This window comes from Puma concolor, chromosome A1 (assembly GCF_028749965.1).
Source record: "Puma concolor isolate L17-30 chromosome A1, mPumCon1.1.hap2, whole genome shotgun sequence".
NCBI classification, from domain to species: domain Eukaryota; kingdom Metazoa; phylum Chordata; class Mammalia; order Carnivora; family Felidae; genus Puma; species Puma concolor.
In genome coordinates, this window is record NC_141667.1 from 222,360,174 (window position 1) to 222,367,569 (window position 7,396).

Genomic DNA, 7,396 nt, shown 5'->3' on the forward strand with positions numbered 1-7,396 from the left:
TTTATTGATTTTGTCGGGGTCTCTCACTCTTTTAATTTGAACTCAGGGGAGCTGAACTGATCTTTGGAAGAATCTGCTGACTTCATCCTTCTAGGTATTCCTTTTTGGTCGTGGACCTTTCCATTTAACATGGTCTCAACACGTCCAAAAGAGAACTCTTGATTCTGGCTCTTCCTTGGCCTCCCTCCCCCAACTCCATCTTGTCTCCTCTAGCTGCTCTAGACAACTATCTAGGAATTATCCTTGATTCCTTTTTTCTTCTTTCACATGCTATACCCAATCCATCAACAAATTCATCAGCTCTATACCCTCAAGCCAACTGCTTCTCACCTCCTCCGCGGCTACCTTCTGGTCTAGCCACCATCAGCCCTTGCCTGAACTACATCAGTAGCTTTCTAAATTTTTTTTTTTTTAACGTTTATTTATTTTTTTGGGACAGAGAGAGACAGAGCATGAATGGGCGAGGGGCAGAGAGAGAGGGAGACACAGAATCGGAAACAGGCTCCAGGCTCTGAGCCATCAGCCCAGAGCCTGACGCGGGGCTCGAACTCACGGACCGGGAGATCGTGACCTGGCTGAAGTCGGACGCTTAACCGACTGCGCCACCCAGGCGCTCCTACATCAGTAGCTTTCTAAATGGACCCCCAGCTCCTACTCTTCTGTCCCTACAACCACTCTCCACAGAGCAGCCAGAGTGATTTTTAAATGTACATTTATTTTTATGAGGTACTACATTTCCATGGTTCCAAATTCGACATACTACAAAAAAACATATGCCCACAGAAGTCTTGTATCCATTCCTGCATTTCTCACCCCGACCCTCTAATGATAATCATTTCCATTGGTGTCTTTTTCTTTTCTTTTTTTTTAATCCTTCTTGGGTTTTTTAGGCAAATGCAAACATATGCAAAAATATCTCCTAACTTATTACACAAAAGGTAGCCTACCAGAGACATTGTTCTATACCGTTCTATATCTTGCTTTCTTTCACTTATCAACACATCCTACAACTCTTTCCATATCAGTACATAGAGACCTTCCTTGTCTGTTTCCACAGCAGCAGGCCATCCCATCATTGTTAAACCAGGCCCCCTCTGCTGCACATCACAACTGGGTCCTTTTTTGGCTCTTACAAGTAATGCAATAATAAAAACCTCACACACGTGTCATTTCATACATGTGGTGATGCACCCATGGGATGGAATCACAGGAATACAACTGCAAGGTCATATATTTTACAGTATTTGCCAGTGTCAAAATGAAAATTTTAGACATAAATCTGATTGTCACTTCCCTTGCTTAAAGGCCCCCCAAAATTCCCAGTACTGATGAAAATGAAAACCACTGACAGCCATAAGTCCCTCCCTAATCTGTCCTTTGTCTGCTTCATCAATATCACCCACATCTTTCCCTCTCTTGCACTATGGACTAAGCACACGGGCCTTCTTTCATTAATCTCAAAAAATTCTATAGCTTTTGCAGGATGTGCAATTTCTCTTTGTAGTTGATTTGCATTATATTTGTACTATATTGTCAAATATGTATAAAAATGCAGTCATCAGCTGGAGACCTGACAAAGGAGCTGATCCCGAAGGGGAGAATCAATGCTCATGTTTAATGGAGCTGGATATTTGAGTGGGTTTCATAAGCCGTCATTTGATAAGTAAACATTTCTAGGTTATGATGACTCTTACTCTCCTACTCAACTTCAAACCTCAGGAATTCAGATCATGAATACTGAGATAATGAGGATGCTCTATCCTTCTGTAGCTGTGTGACTGTGGTCCCAGACACCGTAAAGCCTAAACTCATAGAGAAACGCAACATGGCTGGGAAAGAGGACTGGGCTGGATGTTACAAGCGCTGCGTTTTGCTGCAGATTCTGCTGCAAAGCTGTCAGGTCCTCAGCAAGCCACTCCACCCTTCCCTGCCTCATTTTACTTGTACAAGAAGGAAGAAAATGGAATTAATTCATCATCATTATTGTCACCCTTTTCACTCCCTAGGGATTCTTTTCATTAGCCCCACCCCCTCATTTTCATAATGTATTGAGAAATTTTGTCTACTAAAAATTATGTTAGCAATGTAATTATGTTGCTGTGTTCGTAGTTCATTGTTAACATGTTCATATTCATTGTTAACTTATCAAGGATATATAGAGTTTTCAATTCTGCTTGGCATTAAGTAATCAACTGACATTAGTTGAGTTGATATAATACTTTCCAAAGCAAAGAAACTTTATATTTTAATTTGCCTCAATGGCTTTACCTTGTTTAATCCCTAAGGATTAAGAGGCTGCAGGTTGGGAATCTCTGGTCCCTAATGACAATAAGTTTCCTTACAAGTCAGGGGTCAATGTTAAATATATGATCATTGATTGCAGAGATTTTTTTTTTTAAACGCTTATTTATTTTTGAGACAGAGAGAGACAGAGCATGAATGGGGGAGGGCCAGAGAGAGAGGGAGACACAGAATCTGATACAGGCTCCAGGCTCTGAGCTGCCAGCACAGAGCCCGACGCAGGGCTCGAACCCATGGACCGCGAGATCATGACCTGAGCCGAAGTCGGATGCCCAACCGACTGAGCCACCCAGGTGCCCCACGTGCAGAGATGTTTTTAGATGGTACCTCACAGAGCCCTGGGGTTCAGCAGAGTGGCTCAGAAGAGAGACAAGGGTGGAGAAGGACAAGGTGAAGCAAGGGGTCTAAAGGTCTCCGAACCTATTTTATTTGGAGTAGCCCCACTTTTTTCTGTTACATATTGGGTTCTAAGACTTTGTTTGAAGAATGGGTTTTAACTATTAAAAACAGTTTGAGAAATATGACAATCAAACTTTATTGCATACATGAGGATAATGAAGCCTAGAAAATGTAAATAAAATTTGCCCAAGGTTACAGAGCTAATTAATGGCAAAATATTCAGTCAGTCAGTCCACAAATATTTATTGAACACAGTGGAAATAAAAATTATAAACATGAAATTTTGATTCAGTCTTGGTCTAAAAGCAGTCTGTGGGTCACCATGGTGTTTGATCAGAAGCATCAGGATGAGGGGTGCCTGGGTGGCTCAGTCAGTTGAGCGTACAACTCTTGATTTCAGCTCAGGTCACGATCTCACGGTTTCATGAGTTTGAGCCCTACATCGGGCTATGCACTGATAGAGTGGAGTCTGCTTGGGATATTTTTCTCTCCCTCTCTCTCTGCCCTTCTCTCTCTCTCTCTCTCTCTCTCTCAGAATAAATAGACATTAAAAAAAAGAAGCATCAGGGTGAAACAATCTTATTTTCATAAACTGACAGAGAATTGACATTACTGTATGTTATAACTATGTATATTACTGCATGTTACTACTGTTCAGTAAGACAAGGAAGAAAGGGCAGGAAAGTATCTGCATTCTGGCAACCAAAGGACTACAGTGAAGAAAGAGCCCTCTTAGGAGACAGGCCAGGCAGGGTAAAGGTCTTACTTCACTTTGTGTCCACAGTTTATATCAAAGAGCCCCTGTGCCTGATTGTCACGTTACTGCTCTTTGGTGTTTATACAAGACGAGCCGAGAGCCCTGCCTCCTCAAGAGTATCTGTGAGGTTTTTGTTTTAGTTCCCAGATGAAGCATGTGATTACCACTAAACTTGGAAAAACCTGAGGCTATGGGAAATGTGTTCATTTAATCTATATGATACGTTTGTAAAAGTCAATTGGTTGACTTTGTCCAACTTAAACTAATTCACTGGCTTTCTGATAACTTACCCGTGCCTGGGTACTGGATATGTTCTAGCTTTCTCCTTGCAGAGTATTTGAAATAAAGGGTGTCTTCAGTAGATTAGGATACAAATATAACACAAAGCCTCATTCTTAGCGCTCAAGAGCCAGGCACTCTTCTAGACATTGAGGACAGAGCAATGAACACGTGAGAAAAGTCTCCTGCTTCTGTGGGCCAGCATGGGTTCTCATGATTATTTCAGGCCCAGCACTGTTACTGCTACACTGTGCAAAGTTGAAGATTCATTCTACTGTCTTGCAAATACTTGCCATAACAGAGTGGCTTAGATCGCTTCCACATTATTTATTCATTTATTTAACAAATATTTATTGAGTAGCTTCTGTTACCAGACTCTCTGTGCTAAGTGCTGGGCATCCTGAAATGAATTAGTTCTCAAGGTGCTCACGGACCTATGGGAGCATAGACTTGTAAACAAATCTCAAACCAGCATAATCACAACAGTGGAAGAGGAACAAGGTATAGATGAACCACACCGCATCAGTGGATTGACTCCCTCTGGCATGATTTCCAAACTCAGATTTCAAAGGTTAACAGAAGCTCCCCGGGCAAATCGAGGATGGTAAGAATGGGAATGGCATACGGAAAGAGGCAGAGACCAGAGCACGTGCATATCCTGAGAACCATGTGCTATTTGGAACCAAAGGAGTCTGAAGTACAAGGTAGACAGGTGGCAGGAAATTGAGAGCATCTTTATCTAATGGTTTCTGTTTCCTCTGTGAGTTAAGAGAGACAGCATTTTTTGAGAATAAAGAAGGCAGAGACTGGTTAGGAAGTTTGAAAGGAAATTTATTTCTTTATTTAAAATTTTTTGTGTTTATTTATTTATTGAGAGAGAGAGAAGGAAAGAAAGAAATCTCAAGCAGGTTCTGGGCTGACAGCGCAGAGCCTGACATGGGGCTCGAAATCATGAGCTGTGAAATCACAACCTATGCCGAAACCAAGAGTAGGATGCTTAACCGACTGAGCCCCCCAGGCGCTCCTTGAAAGGAGGTTTAAAAGAGCTGCTGAATTGTTCATAAAATAGAAAGGATTGGGGGAGAAACCCTAAAGGCCAGGAAAAAATGTAGGCACTGATATGTACTGATATGAGAAGACCTGTAAGATATATCATTTAGTGACTAAAAGGTAAGATGCAGAACAATGTGTGCTAATTTAACTTTTCTGTAACACATAGTAGGAAATTGAAAAATATTTCCTTCTGTGCATAAAATATCTTGGGAAGAAAGCATGAGAAAGCAATAATTGTGGTTGCCCACAGGGAGAGAAGCCAGATGGCCAGGGTGCAAGGTGATGGGACACACTTTGCACTGTATACTTTTGAATTTTGAACCACAGAATGTATTATTTATTTAAAAATTAAATTAAAAGTGAAATCACTTGGGGTGCCTGGGTGGCTCAGTCGGTTAAGCATCCGACTTCGGCTCAGGTCATGATCTCACAGTTCGTGAGTTCGAACCCCACAATGGGCCTCTGTGCTGACAGCTCGGAGCCTGGAGCCTGCTTCAGATTCTGTGTCTCCCCCTTTCTCTGTCCCTCCCCTGCTTGTGCACGCTCTCTCTCTCAAAAATAAATAAACATTAAAAAAAAAAGTGAAATCTCTTAAAATGTCTTTAGGAGATAAAGAAGAATAATTTCTGAGGGCAATGGAAGATAAAACTAAATTTTGGCCTCATGGCTATGTTTCTCTGGAAACCTGTGCTTAAGCTAACTTGGGGAACTGCAAATGGAAATAATCATTTTCATTAGCGTTCCTATTCAGGAAAGATGAGTTGGGTAAGTCACAGGTATCAGGGCTTCAAAGTACAGAAAAACCTGACCAAGGTTGCTGGGCTGGCCTCTTACACTCAGGGTCTCCAACCACAGCTTCTTCAGCATACGAGTAACACTGCTTTGGTTACATCAAAGCAACACCTAAAAAGGATTCCAAGTCCTTTGGCCTGCTGGTTAGGGTAAAACCCAATGGGTACAAAGTGAGTTAACACAGAACTCTGCCCTTCAGGACCTGGGAAGTTAAAAGGACTTGTATTTGTTACTTAATACATAAACACATAATGAACAAAACTGACTTTTGTCTGTGGATTGTCGAATCACGTTGTCTTAGACACATACCCTTTTATCTCTAACCAAATTATAAAGGAACGTTCTGGCTGTTCAACAATGAGCCTGTGAAGTACTGGCTGCATCCAGACAATGTCAGGCAATGGCGATACAAGGAGGGCCAAACCACAGTCCGTGGGGTCTGGGGCCACCCAAGGGAGTGAAGGAGAGAGACACAAAGTGCACTTCAGGGGCATCTGGGTGGCTCAGTCAGTTAAGCATCCTACTCTTGGTTTCGGCTTGGGTCATGATCACGTGGTTTGTGGGCTCAAGCCCTGCATCTGGCTCTGTACTGACAGCGTGGGAGCCTGCTCGGGATTCTCTGTCTCCTCTCTCTCTCTCTGCCCCTCCCCTGCTCGCGTGCTCTCCCTCTCTCTTTCGAAGATAAATAAACTTAAAAAATGATGGAAAAGAATTTCGTTTTTTTAAAAAAGAGCACTTCAGAAGAAAATGTAACATTGCCTGGAAGGAATTAGGGAAGGGCTTCACTGAGGGTAAGAGATGCAACCCAAGTCCTAAATGAGTTGAAGTTGAAGGAGGATGAGAAGGACATTTCAGGCAAAGAGAGTAGAGTGTGAGAGGCAGCAGAGCTCAGAATAACACGATGTGTTCTTGGGACACCAAGCAGCGTGATTTGAGTATGGCGTCAGATGCTTCTTGGGGAGTGGCAAGCTTCAGGGCTGGAAAGGCAGGTTTGAACAGGGTTATGAAGTGCCTTACGGGCCAGGCTGACAAGTTTAGACTTTGTCATGTGAGTAAACTACCTTGTTCTCAGTCGACATGCTGAGAGGTCAGTATTTCGCCATTAACGCCTAGCCATCCTTCTGTTGGCTTCTAGATTCTTGTTCGAGGTAGAATAAGGATGTGGAAGACAGGTTTGTAAACTTAGTGTTACCTTCCCCATTCTTCCTTTTTATTCTTCTCCCACAACTAACCAAGTATCCAAGTCTGTCACTATTCTGTCATTTCTTTGTTGTTTCTCAGATCAATGATTCAGTAAGTGTTTACCCATGACAAGTACTGGGCTAAAGGCCTTATATACATTGTCTTATTCAATCCTCAAAATAGTCCTATGAGGTCATGTTCTAGTCAGGGTTCTTGAGAGCAAATGGCAGGTAACTTAAACAGAAGAGGAATTAACTGGAAAGGTGTTGGGCAACTCACACAGCCCATAGGAAGGTAGAGGACTGGGTTCAGGGCAGAGCCAAGGGAAGAAGCAGAGCACGAAACTGAGATCCTACCTCAGTAACAATTTCTGAGGACGTGTTCCACCATGTCTCTGGATTCTTCTTCTTTTCTTAAAGTAAGCTCCATGCCCACTGTGAGGCTTGAACTCACAACCCTGAGATCAAGAGTCACATGCTTTAGGGGCGCCTGGGTGGCTCAGTCGGTTGAGCGTCCAACTTCGGCTCAGGTCGTGATCTCGTGGCTCATGAGTTCGAGCCCCGCGTCGGGCTGTGTGCTGACAGCTCGAAGCCTGGAGCCTGCTTCCGATTCTGTGTCTCCCTCTCTCTCTGC

The 7,396-nt window shown here is 42.9% G+C and overlaps 1 long non-coding RNA gene across 1 annotated transcript; it reads right to left on the reverse strand.

Annotated features, from left to right (window-relative positions):
• Window positions 1-2,926: 2,926 nt before the first annotated feature.
• On the reverse strand, window positions 2,927-7,185 carry LOC147584795 (uncharacterized). Its single transcript, XR_015253443.1, has 2 exons — window positions 6,643-7,185; window positions 2,927-6,558 (listed from the first exon to the last, which is right to left on the reverse strand). It is a non-coding gene; the product is annotated as an uncharacterized LOC147584795 (long non-coding RNA).
• Window positions 7,186-7,396: the final 211 nt, after the last annotated feature.